The sequence below is a fragment of the Pezoporus wallicus genome, unplaced genomic scaffold (genome assembly GCF_028554395.1).
Source record: "Pezoporus wallicus isolate ANWC-B61680 ecotype Strahan unplaced genomic scaffold, APGP_CSIRO_Pwel_v1 contig_11829, whole genome shotgun sequence".
Taxonomy (NCBI): Eukaryota; Metazoa; Chordata; class Aves; order Psittaciformes; family Psittacidae; genus Pezoporus; species Pezoporus wallicus.
The window spans coordinates 1558943-1575984 of NW_026635494.1; the positions used below are offsets into that span (position 1 = coordinate 1558943).

Genomic DNA, 17042 nt, shown 5'->3' on the forward strand with positions numbered 1-17042 from the left:
AAGACTGACATCATGGTCAAGGAATAATGAGCACATTTCTATTCTGTGTCAAACTATCAAATGATTTCATAACTATTGATTCTTTACAGCCTTTTGTCAAAATCTTCATTTTTTTTTAATAAGGACTATAATGAGAATAAAAGTTATATTATGAATATTATGTTGAACCCGTATCTTCTGTTATGGTTATAGCTAAACAGCTTATCTGAAAAAAAGAAGAGAGATGCAAGCTGATGAAGAGCAAAATCTGCTTTTGGGTTCCTTCTTCTCTGACTTCTAAAACAGGTTGCTCTAATCTGTCTCCAGTGCCACTGAAACAGGGAAATAAATCAACGAGGCTAGTTCTTAATACTGAAGAATATGGAAGCTATTGAGCCAAAGGGGACCAGAAGAGCATTAGCAGAAACTAAAAGGGAAGGAGGGACATTTCAGTACTCAAGGCCGTTTGCTGAAATCAGCCCCATCCCTGAGCTCAGGAGATTATCTACACTGAGATCATTCTGTAAACTAAATAAAATGATAAGAAAGCCCTCCATGATTTCAGTTAAGTGCTAAGTGAATTAACCACCATCTGTCTGGACCAGACTAACTCAGGGAACAGGCTGAGGTATTCCTGTGTCTCTTCCTGTGAATGCTTTTGCGGACTAAATCGAAATGTGGCTCAACTCTCTAGGAAAACTCAATAGGAAATGAATGCTGTTGACCTGACAATGACTTTCCTGGCATAGCTGAAATAGGCTCACTGAGTAACAGTGATGCAAAATGCAGTATAAGTTTACTGAGAAGTATTCCAAGGAGTCCAGTGTGTTCTAAAATAACAAGATTATCACAGGGAGCTCACTTTTAGTCTGCTGTACCATTTGGTGGCTGATTTCAGCCAGCAGCTTCTTCTTTAGAGGGGTGAAAACCCCGCTCTAAATAAGTAGATATAGGATAATCCACGTATTGGGAAGAGTTTGATCCAAAATCCATTGGAGCTACCCGAGAGACTCCTACTAGCTTGCTGGATGCTGAATCATCATCCATGAAGTTAAACCCTTCTCAGCTAAGACCCTTAAGAGAGAAATAGATTTCTTAGCAAAGATTGCCTGGATTTGACTGACGTAAATGATGTTTAATCTCGTGTTCTTTTATTCAGAACCGTCCTATTGGCAGCAGTGACACATATGGAAAGTAGAGTCATTCCCCTCAATAACCTCATACACCAGACAGTCAGCTGTGTTCAGCTGATTTCAACCATCAGATCATGGGTGAGCATCCAGCCCAACACTCTTACGGCGTAATGCTGCTGAGCTTTCTCCACAAACCATGCCATCCTACTGCAACATCACAGCTTAACAACTTGTACCTTACAGAGATCTTGACATAGATTTCCCATTCTTCTGGTTTGCACTTCTTGCAAGTGTCAGTCTATCTTTCACTAAAGCCAAAATCGGTTCCCAGCAGACACACCAAGCTTTGGACTTCACTGAAATCCATCCAGGAGACATCAAGAACAGATTCATAACGTAAAGTAATTTCCTAACTTGAGCATCTTGTGTTTTATTCAACACGTAAACTGAGGAGCAAAATCTGCACTGCATTTTAACTGAAGGACTCAGTAACAGGACAATGAATAATGCATTTATAGAAGTGTCTGCTGTAAGAGCAGAGACTTTAAACCTACTTAGGCAAATGCCAGCTTGCACAACCATCCTGTCTCTTGAGCTCTTTCTCCATTTTCAAATTCCCCATAACCTTTGTGGGGGCTGTGTGTCACTCTGATCCACTTTCCATAATATCATACATTCCTTTGCAACTGCTCTTATATTCTTGTTTTATAGCCTGCAGTGGAGAATCCCACTGAATTGAAATGATGTTACAATGAGAAACAAAGCATTGAGAGACGAGAATTAGGATTATTGTTTCTATTTCTCTTGTAATAAAACCAGTTAACATCATAATCAATGCCCATCTTTATGGAGGATTAGTTCATGAAGACATGTAAAGTCACCTCTTCTCTTATAGTCAGCCTATAATGTCACAGAAACAAAATTACATTAATAGTTCATAAGCTTTTTATCTACAAATGTGCAGCCTCAGGCTTTTTAGCTTGCAAGTTACCTAGTCCAGCTAACTTGGGACTGCACCGAGGACCTCCAGAGTTAAAGCAGTAATCCTTTACAGTCTGAGCTGTGGAACCAAAGTCCAAGAGCCAAGACAGACTCAGTTCCTCTGGGATATTGGCACTCAAGGGATGCAAAATGCATACTGACCAACAGATTTATATAGCCTTCTCTGATCAGTAGAGATTGGCACGGGAAGCTCTGTTGAGCTTCCACTAATTATGATGGCAACAGTGTTGGCAAGAACACGCAAGGAATTATAACTTGACCTAGAGTTAGGAGACTTCGAGTAAGTCTCCATTAGCAACTCTGCGTCACGTATCTGAGATAACTGAGATAACTATGCCTGCATACCTCAGCACTGCTCCAGGGAGAGAGATCAGCTCAGGACCTAAAAAGTACAATGCCACATTAAGCTGGCACAATTAGCCCCTGTGTTAGCCAGGCTGGTCCTACTCTACACATCCGAACTAACCTGTCTGCAGTTAGCTCTCTCTCTGTTACAGATACCCACAGAGTGGAATAGCCAGCTGGTGAGTTCAGGGGCCAGATCCAGTTCACGAGGCAGAAAATGTGGTCCCTGGGGAGGGCTGGCTGATCAACAGGCCAGACAAACTCCTATTTCTGTGTGCCTGCTTAAGTGCGTGAAAGGGCAAGGCACAGGTCAGCAGCACTTATTAAGCTGCCAGTAAACCAGGACACACATCAGACGCATACCAGTGGGTTACACAAACACGTGTTTGCAGAGCTTGGCTCACATGGAGTTTCAGTGACTTCACATGAGCACAGTCACACGTGTGCAGAAGTATCTGTAGGATTATGGACTAATTATGTGCCTAGCCAGCCCCCATATGATCTGTACGTTAAGGGAAAGATTAGCATTTGATGTCTGTTTCAAATCGTGAGCAGCCCTGCTGCAATTAATCACAGCTTGGCTGATAAAGCATACTGCACTGAAATGACAACATGCATTCTGGGAAACTAACGCTGTCATCTTTAGCCACAACAAGTTTATTTTAAACCTCAGAACAATGAAGGTTTGTCACTGAGCCCCTTGTCTGATCTACTCATTCTGAACGCAGCTTTCTAAACAAGTAAGAAGCAGATGGCCCAAAAGATCATTTACCAAGGTTTAGTTTTCTCTTCTGGACAGAAGCTTCCAAAACAGGGATGTGTGTCCTCAGAAACCAAATACTGCTTTAAAGACTGAAACTATCAGGTCAATATATGGAACACAAACATTAAGGAATCCCCATTTATCAGCACTCAAACAGAGGAATATGTGCGCTACATCACTGTACATAATTGCTGAGCACTCACAACATGATTTTATTAACTGCTGAAGTAAACTGGATTAATTACTGCCTTTAAACTCATGCTGGCATTTCTTCAGTTGTCTCTCTCCCCATTTAATTCTTCCTTTTACAGCATCTTGCCCACTTTCCCTACAATAGTTAAGTCCATCCTGGAACATATACAAAGCTATGTAACCATCTTTTGTAAATGACATGTAACTATGTGTGCTTTCCCCAGCTTTTTACAAACTTAATCAAAACTGAACTCTTCCTCCTTTCCTTGCAAGCAGATAGTAAAATCTCTCCCAGGAATTAATTCACTAACCTATTATGGTTTCTGAAAGAAAAAGGTACTCCTGAAAAACTCCTGATCAGCTTCTGCTTTAAATTCAGGTCTTAGTTTTTATCATGGGCTTATACCAAATCCACTGCTAAAACCTGCAAAACTATTACAGTGAAGAAATGTTCCATGATCTAGGCCTATTTCCAGAAGTCTGGCTAATATAGATCATGCAAGGGAAAGATTGAGCAAGCTTCTTCCTGGAGGAACAATGAATCTACAGCTTATCTCACTGGATTTTGGCTTGACCTCAACCTCCCACAACAGAACCCACAATAGCATCAGCTGCTTGTCCATCTACTGCATCCATCAACCTGGAGCCTAATGAACAGTTGACCTCCACAACAGTTCAGCCTCACCTCAGCAGGTGCAGCTACAGTTGTGGGTATTAGCCTGGATCACCCACTCATACCAAAAAGATGAGGCTGCTTCTTCAGTACACTAGACTGACACTATACACTAATTCAGCTCACAGGTGAAACCTATCTGCTTCTTTAACAGGCTCTGTGTCAGAAATCTGCTCCTTCCACTGTCCTGAGTTCATGGGTTTGGACGTTCATGATTTTTGAGCATCGGGTCACCTACATTCACCAAATCATAGGATAATTCAGGCTGGAAGGGACTTCCTATTCAACACGTCAGCTCTGAGATCAAACCAAGTTACTCAGGGCTTAGTCCTGTCTCTCAACCACACTGTTGCTTTCAGCAAGACAATCTTACACTAGTAATCATCACCACTGTTTGATTTCCATCGCCCACTGTGTGTTGCTGAATCTTAATGCCAACCAGGCGGTTTTCTGAGCTGCAGCTTGTACCTGAATTAATATTTAGGGCTGTTTTGCCACTCGCCTATTATTTATACAGAATTCAGAATGTATAACAAGAATAAATGAAATCACTTGACATGATGTCCTAACTCAAGCAGTTTAGCAGCTTATTTCACAACAAAACAAGCAAAATGAGGATGGTAAATAAATGAGGGAAAGAACCATGGTTACAGTGAAAATCTCACACAGCTTAGATATGTGCCTGCTGCCTAGCTCATCTATATACAGCCTTGACAAATTCGCTGATATGTTCAAAGAATAAATCATTTCGTGTGGTCAATACTGAAGAAACTTTAGGAGGGATTTGCATGTTGAGAAGGTGATGACTTGGCAAAGACTGGAAGGATTTTTTGTGCACAGGCAGGAATAGGACCCAGAGGTGGGTATTAAAGTAGGTATTACGGGGGGAGACGTAACCAGAAACAGTCTGAGGTACATTCTGTAGGACGAACATGACTTGCAACTGGTTTATTGCTCAGATCAGCATTTAAACCTAACATTGGCACATTCTTTAGGCACTTCAGACCAAATCACACCCACGTACAGTGTCCTCTCAGCTGATTATACCCTCTTGTTACAACAGCATATTACACAGTCTCCTAATCTCATTCCCTTATTGTTTCACCAATACAAGATGAAGCGGGACAAGACAATGAAAACCTGTGAAGGACAGGAAGACTATTAGCAGTGCAGAGCTTGATTTTTCCTTCAATAAAAGCTTGAACAGGCCCCTGAACCCTACAGAAATGACTGCACATTCTGCAGCAACTGGAAAAAGAGACCAGGACCTACAAAGCGACAAGTTCCTTCCATTAGACTTCAGTCTCTTCTCAAACCACAGACAGAAGTTGAAAACCCAAAGGAACAAAAGGCAGGCAGAAACACAAGCTGTGTATTGCCCTTTTTCAAGCTCTAACTCATACCCAGGTTAAGTTCTTCGTCACAGTCAAAGTCAAGGTAAAGAAACAAAACAATGCCCACAATTTTTGGCATGTGCACAGTATTCCCATAGAAAAATGTATTCACATCAATAAAGGTGGGAATTCCACATACAGATTGGAGAAAGCAGTTGGGTAGATTTTCAGCTTCTAAATAAAACTGAAGTTATAGCGCGTATAATTGTCCTACCAAAATCACTTTGTGGCAAAGTAATATCCTGCAAAGCTGAAATTATGTTCCGAAATCTGAATTAAGGCTGATGTTTCAGCACATGAGGCACTGCTGACACAACATCAAAATATAGCAATTGCCCTGAGTTAGACAGAAAGGAAGAGTTATTAAAAGATTCTTTGCTCTTTCTTGCCAATATTGTCACATGAAAGTTTTCTGTTGTGCTAACATCCCAATGGCATTCAGAGTTCTGGTTTTGCTAAACTATGTCACATGTTTTGAATCAGGAAGAATGAAATCTGCCAGCACAAAACTGTCTTAACCTCAGGGAAGACCAGACCAAGCAAGACAGAGTCCCTGCCGGTTTTACACAAGAACTTCAATCTGCCTCACATCCTGCGGTGGAAACACATCTCCAACTGATGTTGAACACTTCATCAGATAAGGGTCTGTCCCCTTACACTCTCTGTATTCAGAATCTTTTCAACAGACACAGTTAACCACACATTTGCACTGATTTACTGAAAACCAACATAATCTTACCCATTAGCAGAGTAATTGCCTGGCTAGTCTTTCACTCCACACTTCTCTCCCAGCTTCCTATGGCTAAATGAGTCCCTCCAAACAGGCTTTTCCCAGTGGAAGACAATGTGTTCTTCTGTGTCTTATTTCAGATGCCTTCACTTTTAACAGGGCTGTGACCATCCTGTTTTCTACCTGTCAAGCTGAAACCACTTTACCCCTATTCAATAATACCTAATTCTATAAACAAGCACATGGAAAACAGTGACAATCCCCAGGGAAGATGCTGCCCATGACATGCAAAGCCTACCTGGACACAGAAATCATTGCAATGGCTTGGTTCTGTTGGTCTGTAAAACTCAGAAGGCCAGTAAATGCAGTGGATTACCTAATCAGTGATTTATAGCGACAATGCTCTACCTACGTGCACCTCAGGTCATAACAGGATATGGATTTGGAATTAATAAAATGTTAATAATCCAATGGCTCATCTTTTCCTGATTCACTAGGGATAGCTCTTCTTGCATTTTATATAAACCTGTCAGATTCATAAGCCTGTAAAGTCACATAAACCAGTGGCAAGGTGTGAAAGAACACATTGGTTTACAAGAACCTGCCCTCTGATTCATGACAAAACTTTACTGACACTATTTATGTAAGAAGCAAGCACTTCTAAGGACTCACCAGTGAACTTCCAAGCAGGGGAAAGCAATACTTGCCTGAACCTCAATGTGGGATGGAGTCTCTGAAGAAGAGCAGCAGGCGAGATCCTCTTCTTGTGTCATGGGTAGGTCTTTCATGGAGACTTCTGTCCTTGACTCTTACCTTCAGAAGAATCCAGATGATTTTTCTCTTTCTGAGAGCAATTCCCACTGAAGTCATCGTGTTAATCCTATAAGAGGGGAGAAAAAAAAATAGAGAGAAATTTATTCCTATGTAGAGCAGGAATAGAAGGGTTGAGCTTCATTGAAATCCCACAGGGAAAAGTTAAATAGGTGCCTGGCTCTTGAGCTGACACTACACACACAGCATTTCAACCTCAGATCACAGAATGGATCTCGCAGGAGGGGAAAAGCTTTTGTATTTTCTAACATTAAAAGCAACATGAACACAAGTTCTGTTGATAAGCAAGGAGATAAAATCCATTCAAAACAATTAAACACACAGCAAAGTTTTCCCTTCACTACCTGAAACACTCCTCTCTCAGTCCCAAGGCTGTAACAGCTCCCCAGTCAGTCCCCCTGAATCACTCTTTCTACAGCAGAATACATCTGTGGGGACAAACATGTCTGCTTTTGCTCTGAGTAAACTACTTTTTCCTCCCAGGTAGACCTAATATCTCAGCCATCGGATTCCCACTGACACTGTGGAATGTCCAGACATGCCAAATTCCACCCCGGCTCTTTGGAGAGGATAGTATTTCCCTAACCCAGACCTACCTAAAGAAAGCACATGAAGTTATTCAAATATTTATCCCTAGATTCTGGGAGGTCAGACTGATATCACTTCTACAGGCGTGAGTCTGGAGCAATGACTGAAACTCAGGATTTACACCCGTGTGTTTGCAATCAGCACGAAGTCACTCAGTGGGCATCTCTCACCAGAAGTGTAAAATGAGAGCTTTGCATGCATAAAGCACTGCAAGATAAGCCCACAGTCTCAAAAAGCAAAGAAATGAGCCAGGCCTGATTCTGATGCTGCATCAGTATTCAGCAGTGGTTTCAGTGGGGCAGCTCGGTATTTACACTGGAGTAAGGAAAATCAGGATTAGGCACCATCTGTCTCGGAGAGTCAAGCGACCAGAACTGCTCTACACATTAGAATCCTCTTCCCCATTTCTTTAATCTCTTACACATTCCAGGTTTTCCATTCAGCTTCAGTGACAAAAGATTTTACAAAATGACAGTCCAGATTGAGAGCACAGAAATGACAACCTCTGACAAAAGAGATTCCAAACTTTTATCAACGATAAGTGCTCCTTGCACACAGACACTGGTCTGCAATGGCAAATATAAGGCAGATGTCGAATGGAAATTAAACATTGTGCTCCCAGGGTGGCCTCGGCTGCATTCAGTTTGATTTAAAACAAGGCCAGAGTTCTTTCATCATTTCTTCAAAGTTTCAATTTTAAAGATATTCCAAACAGACACATACTTGACCTAGAACTTGGCAATGCAAGACAACATATATGTGTAAAAAAGCCTAATACGGATAATAAAAGGCACAGCAAGTTGCCTGTAGGATGGACTGAGAGAATTTGTTCATCAAATCACTTCTATTTCAGTGTTCTGAGAGTTAAAAGTGAATTCAGGTGAAATATCTTTACCCATTTCTTTCAAAGTAAATTCACAGCAAACACTTATAAGCTGGGAGGCTCAGACAACTAAATATTCTTAAACATAAGCAGAACAGTAGCCTAACTATTCGTTAGTTTAAGAAGTATTTCACTGTTAGCTTCTTTGAGACTTAACCCATATTTACATCTGTGGAAGCACTCTGCCTGTTATTATTAGAGATGAGAAAATAGCACTAGACATTTGCAATGACTTAGATATTCAGACTCTAGAAGCACACATTTGAGCAGTCTGTAGTGTTTTCTTTTTATAATTTCTGATAATGCAATAACTCAGTGGAAATAATGTAATAATAGGTTTTTAAAATGAAATTCCAACCTGCTAAATATACTGTACAGTTAAAGTAAATATAAATTTAAGGGTTGAAAAGATGCTCCTATTTACAAAAGCAGCTAAAAGCATAAACCAAATTACATTTGCTTCCCTTTAAATTTGACAGATATTTTAAGACCAAAAAAATCCTAGAAGTGCAATTACTCGATTATTTACACCTTGGATATGTAACTATGTTTGTACTCTTCTTGGAAGCCATATCTTAGAAATCAGTTCTTTCTCTAGACAATTTAATATCAAATGCAGTAAAACAAAAAACTTTTGAGGCCATGACTTTGTAACCTCCCCAAAGTTTTGAACACGGGAAAAGCTGGCCTGTTCACACAAGACAATCAAACACATACCTAAGCATCAAGTCATGTCCTGTATATCTATTTCTCCCCCCCATGAAAGGAAGAAATTGTGACAAGATTTTACTTTTAGATGACCTGACACCAGCACTTCCTGGCACGAGCAGGACGGTCATCCCCCCCTTCATTTCCCAGTCCAAGATTCAATCATCTGAAACACAAACCTCAGTCTGCACTGAGAGATTTTCGAACAAACCCAAGTTGCAAACAGTGTCTCTGGCCCTTTTAAAAATCATTTTCCATTGCTTTAAAACAGAAAATACAGATGGATGGATGAATGAATGGACAGCTAGAGAAATGCTTTCAGTCATGCTTCCTCCCCCCGACACCCCCCCACCCCAACCCCCCCGCCTTAAAATTGAAAAGCATCAGTATCCAAATAGCAACAGGAAATTTTTACCTTGTGGCTAAATAGCTCACTGTTCACTTTGCAGCTGCCTCTATTTTTTGCTGGGCAAAAAACACCAATACAAAAGTCTTTCCTAAGAAACCAAGCTTTTGACATAAGGGCAGCGACAAACGCAAACCTACAAAGAATTTTTTCCCCCCGTCCCGTCGTTATAATTCCTAATTTTGTGGGATGTATTGCTGGGCTGTTTATCATAACAGTGTGCAATAAAAAGGACGACTAACTCTTGCAATTTTCTCCCTACTCCTCCCCTTGACAGGGGCCACTGATAGGGAAAGAGGCTCGGAAAAGCAGAGCAGTGAAAGGCTAAGAAACAATAGGCAACCATGGCTTTGACAATGCAGCCCTGAACCCTTTTTGCTCCCGCTGTGACACTTGCATTCAAGAGCAAGGGCGGCTGCCATCATAAGAATGGACAATGGCATGAGGAATACAAGGGAGAGGGGGGATAAAAAAAAGAGGAAAGAAGGAAATCAGATGAATTCAGAGCTAAGATGGCAGAGCTCTCACCTTTTCCGCTTTTTTTCGAGTAATCTGGATGGAGACGTCCCGCAGAGAAGAGATAAAAAGGGTGTGCTGAACTGTTGGATGGTTCTGAAGACTTCTGCATTTGCAAACGCATTTTAGAACTATTTGTAGGGGTATATATGCTGCATGCCATCTCTCTGTCTCTGTCTCTCTCTCTCTCTCTGTGTCTCTCTCTCTTCTGTTTTATGTCCTGCTATCTCCATCACACACCTCTAATAGTATGAAGACTTTCTGCCCATGTAAGTAAGTGAGAGTGTGTGTTCCTTAATGTTTGAATCAAGACACACGTCCGCATGCATTTCTAATCTAAGGAGCCTATAGCAGTTACTACAACTATCAATTAGTCAGCAATAGCTTGAGATCCCCATGTGTCTGGGTGAACAAAGGTGAGAAACACATGCAAATAGTACTACAGCACCTGGGTCACGTACAGTAACTTATCTCGCAACAAATAATTGCATCTGTTTCTGCCTTTTCGGTGCTTCTTGCTCATTATTATGTAAAGTTACAGGTTATTAATGTGAATACTAACACAATTAGACATGGCATTGTATATTTTCATTTGAACACCACAATAGAAGGAAATTAAGCTTAACTAGATAGAAATAAATGGTGACTTAAAGGCTTTAAAATAAAAGCACTCTAGCAGTGCTTCCATTTTTTTTGATCAATTGTTCCTGGGTTAAAGATGCAAATGATGTAGATGTATTTGGTCATTTCATATATATTAGATAAGAAACTGATTATTCCAGAGCAGACAGAGTGGATGCCTAATTTCCTGAAGTTAAGTCCATAAAGAGGGTAAGCTCATTCTGTTCCTATTTGTTTTAATTAAGCGACTGTTACTTTTAAGATCATTTTAAGGGTGTATTTGCAGATGGTTTAGACTTAAACCAAACAATTAAGAAACAAGATACGGTACCTTTTACTCCCTCCTTTTTTATTAACCTCCAAAAAAAAAAAAAGAGCCTTTAAAAACCATCAGAATCAAAATGAACTAAAAAGATAAAAAGTGCCCTGAACAAAATCAGAAGCAATAAAAAGAAATAAGCTCCAAAATCCAGCTCCACCCTGACTCCACCACAAGCAAAGACAGAGCTAGGCTGCTGTCCATGAGCAGAGAGCATTTCAAAGGTGACAACACGGTCTAAGGACAATGTTATTTACACAGATTTGAGGAGAGCGACTACGGCTCCGAACTGCAATTCAATTCTCAGGAATTATACCCCCTGTTTCCAAGTGCAGGGAACGCCAAAAATCAAGCGGTTTGACAGAAAGAGTTTGGAGCTGAGAAGTAAGCAGTTTTTCCCCACGTTCAATATGCTCAGAGTCCTGCTGCATAACCCTCTATCGTTAGCTCCCTTTCTACTTATATCAGCTTCCATGGGAGGCTAATTAGTGACACCAAAGGAAAAACGTTCTTCCCAATACTGGGCTCCAAGAAACTGTCAAGTTTATTTAGCTTTAGACAGCATAAAGAGGAAAAAAACCATCTTACGTTTAATACAACAGAAATACCTCCTTAAAGAAATCACTCCCCAGCTCCCTCACCTTTTAAGAACAGGCTAGTGGCTACAAGATTACAGCCGGCCACTGCGAGCCACATAGAAGGTGCTCACAATGAAGCCAGATTAAAGCAAAGCTGCAGCAAAACAACGTCTTTGCCCACAGAAGCCCTGAGTGCAAGCGTCCCAGAGCTGACTGTACACCGTAAAATAAAGCAGTAACGGGCTTGAAAAGAAGCGGCGCTCAATGGGTGTTGTGCTGACCCGCCATGCAGTTTCATTGCAAAACTTAGCTGTTGGGAATTGCAGGCGCTATGGAGACAGAAGATTTCCAATGTGCCAAGCGCTGAGTTTACCGTAGGCTCTTTGCTCTCTCAAAGACAGGCACCGCATAGAGGACTAGCACAACACGGAGAGCAGTGGCCGGCTTTGCAGCTCCCACCAGACACAACCAACGCGCGCGGTCCCTTTGCCAGAGGTCCTATCAGGCAGACAAAAGCATAACAAAAACTACCAAATAATCTCACCCTTCGCTGAACAATGAGACCTTAAAATATATGTACGCCAGGATATTACATGCAGAATAGGCAGGGGGAGGGGGGGGGGGGAGGGGGGTGGTGGAATGAGAACAACATTTCCCATCAATGCGTTTTATTTCTTGGTGTCTGAAAGGGCTGTTTCCCACTTTAATGTGAATTACTCATCTCTTTTATCGGGCCAGTCTGTTGCCTGCAAATGTACATCCCAGGTGAAAAGGGGCATTTGTTTAGGAGTTCAAACAGAAACTAATCGCTCGATACTTATCTGGGGTTGAGAAGTAGTTAAATTGGATAGTAAAGGCTGTAATCATTCCCGTGGCTATCTATCTGCTAGCAGCGCTTGGGCACGCAGGTCCGTCAGATGGTAGCTAAGGGAGGAAGGTGGTTAAACCAGAGAGCTGGGTATTTTTACCACTGTATTTTATGCCCAGTTCTCCTAGGCTGAGTCCTGATACTGCTGTTCCTTCAAACATAGCACATTCTGATAAAATAAGCCAGCTTTCTTTAACAAAACCAAACCACAGATGAATAGACAGCACTAATCAGATGTAATGTAATCGAATGCTCTTCTTCATCTAATCTGTCTGCTCTGTGTAATCTAGCTATTCTACTAGCTCCAGCATTTGTAATAGGCATGACATTGATTCAGATCTCGTATAATGTTATTTCAGTATTTTATTCTTAAATGAGACTACAAGTTGGGTGGCTGCTTTGCATTCAAAACTCGCCATCAACTTTCCACACGCTAGCATGTCTAAAGCTAAGCTGATCTGCACCTTTCTGCTCCTTTTTAATTGCTGCATTTCATAAGGTTGCAGGCAAGCCTCAGAGCGTGGCACAAATTTTGAGACAGACAAAAGAGCAACAGGAATTTAGCAACAGAACTGCCCAGGATCAACAGGGAAAAATGAAACCCGCAAAGCTATTTGATAAGATCTGCTTCCAGGCACAAGCAGGAATAGATGAAACCTTGTCCGCACACAACACTCATCCATTTTTACGCTTTCTAAAATGCAGAATGAGCTCCTTAAAACCAAGCATTTAAACAACATCTACCTGGAAAAAGAAAACCTCCTCTTATTTTACAGGGCACAGATTAACAAACAAGTCAGTCTGCTTAGGTAAATGACAACAGTGGAAAGAACAAACCAACCCTCTCATACAAACACATATATTTGAATGCAATAAAAACGTTGACAACAGTTATGTGATTAAAGCAATTGTTTTCTTCATTTAAGGCCTTACCATTGGAATAATTCAAAATTAAGTGAGAAACATCAGCCCCTTGGGTTTTGCTAAAGAGATTTAATTTGTAGAAATAGTTGGGTTTTTTTTTTTTTAAACGTAGCTATTTTCAACGTTGCAAGATAAAGCTCTCCTCTTTTTTTCTGATTTTATTTTAAGAATAGACCCCATTTAGGATTTCACATTGTAAATCTCCCTATGTCTGAATGCTGTTACAAGGTTTGACAATGAAAGAATAATTCATGTCAGACAAAAAGAGCCCTTCAATCAGCTTCATGCAGCTTTTCTCCTGCAGGGCTATGCCAAAACGAATGTGGAATCCTGAACTGAACCATCCATCACATTTCCCGAGTCTTTCAATTAATGACACTGCAATCAGATCGATGGCGTGTAATAAGAAAAGAGCTTTGCATTTCTATACCTATTAATTCGCTGAGTAACTCCAGTGGTAAAACGTGACCAGAAAGGGAAAAGAAAAGAAAATTTCATCCTCCTAGCAAGATTTTGGGTGATGTTTAAGCCACTCTGGATGAGCCTCAGTGCTACATTCCCTTCTCACCATAAGTCCTGAGAGCACAAAGCAAAAAGCACATAGGCTTTATTGTTTAAAAGCAGGACAGTCTCTCTCCCAGGCAGGTATTTCTGCTGTGATTTCTCAGCAGACACTCTTGATTATTAAGAGGACTCCATTTTTCTTCCAGGCTCAGGCTGGTCAACCGCCACCATGCTCCTGTTAGCCAGAATGTCCTGTCTGCAATGCGAGCCATGGAGGAGAGCAGTCACTTACAGGGCAGGGCTCCACAGACTGGTCCTCTGGTGTGAAGCCTGTAATTAGCGACCACATTTCCAGATCACAGAACATGCCAAGGATGGAGTTACCTCACGCAGTGATTAACCTCCAACAAAACGAGGTGGGGGATATAGCTGGGCAGGGGGTGAGGGCAGCTGGGACAAAAAGAGCCTACCAGCAGCCATGGGATGAAACTAGAGTGACCTCACGCCAGTGAACTGGCATCAGAGCTTGGATCAATGACAAAAATCACCGAGGCTTTGCAGAACGGAGCTGCTGAGCACATTGCAATCCCCTTATGCTGCTAACGTTGTGGGTATTGTTTGGGGAAGCCCAACACTACAGGAAAAAGAAAACTGCAATTAACCAGAACATTGCAGTTATTAAAAGGATTTCATTTGGAATTGTCTTTTTCTCCCAAAAGGTAGCATTTTGGCCTCAAAATGCTGCACTTACAGAATACCCTGGCTTGGAATATTACTCAGCCGCACATTTCCTAAAAAGCTACGAGGTCTCCCCTTTCTGAGTCATGCAGGGAAATGAGTTCAAGGCAAAAGGCTTTACCACCTTGAGCCTGATGAGCAGTTTAGAAGGAAGGAGTGATTTGGAGGATCTTGCAGGAGACAAGGGTGGGTCACAAGTGATGAAACACACATCTTGCCTACAGAAAGATCCTCTTGTGTTGCCTTGGACAGGAAACTGGCCATAAACTGCCCCTACCAACGTTAAGCTTTCCTTTGGATCAGATGAAGCCTTCAATCTCCAGCGCTGACACTTAGCAGCTTTGGCTTTACCTCAAAGGAAAGAAGCTGCAGCTGTGATAGGGGATGGAGCCAGGTCAAAACCTACAAAAAGGCCTTCTTTTGGGAGCAGCAGACCTTCAGGGAGGTTGTGTATTTTGGAAGTCTCCAGCAAATGAAAAGAAATCTGTATGACAGAAAACAAGAAATGGAACCACAGAAAACAAGGGAGTTTTCTGAAGTTCACTTCATCAAACCTTTCAAATATCAGAAAGTGCTTGTAAAGGATCATTTCTGACTTCGCCTCTTAACATCATCTATGATCAAGTCTCAGCAGTTCTGAATTTTAGCAGCACCTTGATAAACAGATGCCTTGTTAATGCTGCATCTGAACATACCCAGCCATGCCACACATGCAGTCAGACACAGGCTGTAAGCTTGTGGGCCTAGAAGGGCAACTGAGAGCACTATGAAAAAATGAAATGGGACCATACCCATGAGCTGAGCTGCAAAACAGCTGCAGCTAAAGCACAGTGAGAGATGCCCACAAGAACAATAAATAACTCAATCATGTAGAAGCAAAGACAATTCATTTACAGTTAAAACGTAGGAGTTGAATGCATGGTAAAGAAATAAGAAAAGAAGAAATCTAGGATGAGAAAACTGTAAAACTCAAAGCTTTGACTGAAGCTAAATGCAAAGCGTTTATACTGTATGTCGCTGTATCCTACCCTCCCTCTATAGAGCACACAGGCATCAGTGTTTGGGATCCCACCACACTTCAGAGGAGCAGGTTTCAGAGTGCAACCAGCACTCAGGCTAGAAGTCAGCCCAGGTCACCTCACTCGCCTTGCAGGACACATTACATCGACAACAATCCCAACTAGCTTTTGTGCATAAGTCAGCATCTCTGCCCAGGGAGGTGTCTTAAAGCCCAGGGAGGTTGCGGGAGTTGAGGGGAACATTTCTGACATTATAAAAGAGCCTCACAGCAAATACGTGACTGGAGATTTACAGCTCTCAACAGTGCCCTGCACTGTCCAGCTGCAAAGCACAGTATGTGCTCCACAGCTTAATAACATACAAATGTCTTGTCTGCTAGTAGGTCAGGCAGAGAGGAGAAAGGGGTGCCGCCTCGAGCCATTATTTCAGTGCTGGCTGCCTTCCAGGAACTAATAGAGCTTCAGAAGGCACGGGCAGGCTTGCTTACATCTGCTTCCCTCTGCTGTAGCTGCAGACAGACTTACACACTGGTATTTTCCTTCTTTGGAATGGGTCTGTACAAGCTTTCAGGAGGTATCCTTAGGGTTTTTTATCTCATCCCTCTCATAGGAGCTCTGGGAGTGACCACTGCAAATGAATTTGATGAAGAGAAGGCTTCTATAATTGTTTGTCTTGTTCAGTGCCAGCATCTGGCCTTGTGGTAATGCATCTGTCTACAAAAGCTGCAGAGCCTCTGTTAGCCCCTGTCACCAGAGAAAGTCAGCTACCTGTCTTGTTGATGTACAAGCAGGCACACAGAATTCCACCTGTGCTGCTCAAAGTCGTGACCAAATCCGAGCTCTGGGAGTCAGACCTTCTCCCATGAGGTGGGATGCAAAAGTCAGCCACAGAAACACAGAGCTTCAGCTACCATGGTCCGGGGTCCAATCCCTACTAATTACAACGTTTAAATAGTCATTATTCAATTTCCTTCTTTCTCCTGAAATAGTAACTAAAAAGACACCTCCACAACGCTCCTGGTGCTCCGGCACATGATTAATTCTACAATTACATTTCAGCATTAAAACAATCAATTCAACAAGGATGCTGCAAGTCAGCCTCCACCTATAAAAACTCCCCTGTGCCTCCTTACCTAGGAATCCTACCCTTAGCTGTTTCCAAATCCTTATTCAAACCGCAGCACTGCAATCACTCCTTTCCATCAAAATGAAAGCAGGTATATTTCATGCCTGCATTTCACAAATGATTATCTGACAACACAGTATTATTAAAAGGTAGATAAAGAAAAACATGAAGGTAAGTGAAATCATAGAATCAGAGCATGGTT

The 17042-nt window shown here is 41.7% G+C and overlaps 1 long non-coding RNA gene across 1 annotated transcript in view; it reads right to left on the minus strand.

Moving 5' to 3' along the window:
* Nucleotides 1-6930: 6930 nt before the first annotated feature.
* The window catches only part of LOC130611787 (uncharacterized), a 36552-nt gene continuing 26440 nt past the window's right edge, over nucleotides 6931-17042 (minus strand). Inside the window, exon 3 of the long non-coding RNA XR_008975315.1 lies at nucleotides 6931-7091. This is a non-coding gene — a long non-coding RNA (uncharacterized LOC130611787). The remainder of the gene's footprint in view (nucleotides 7092-17042) is intronic.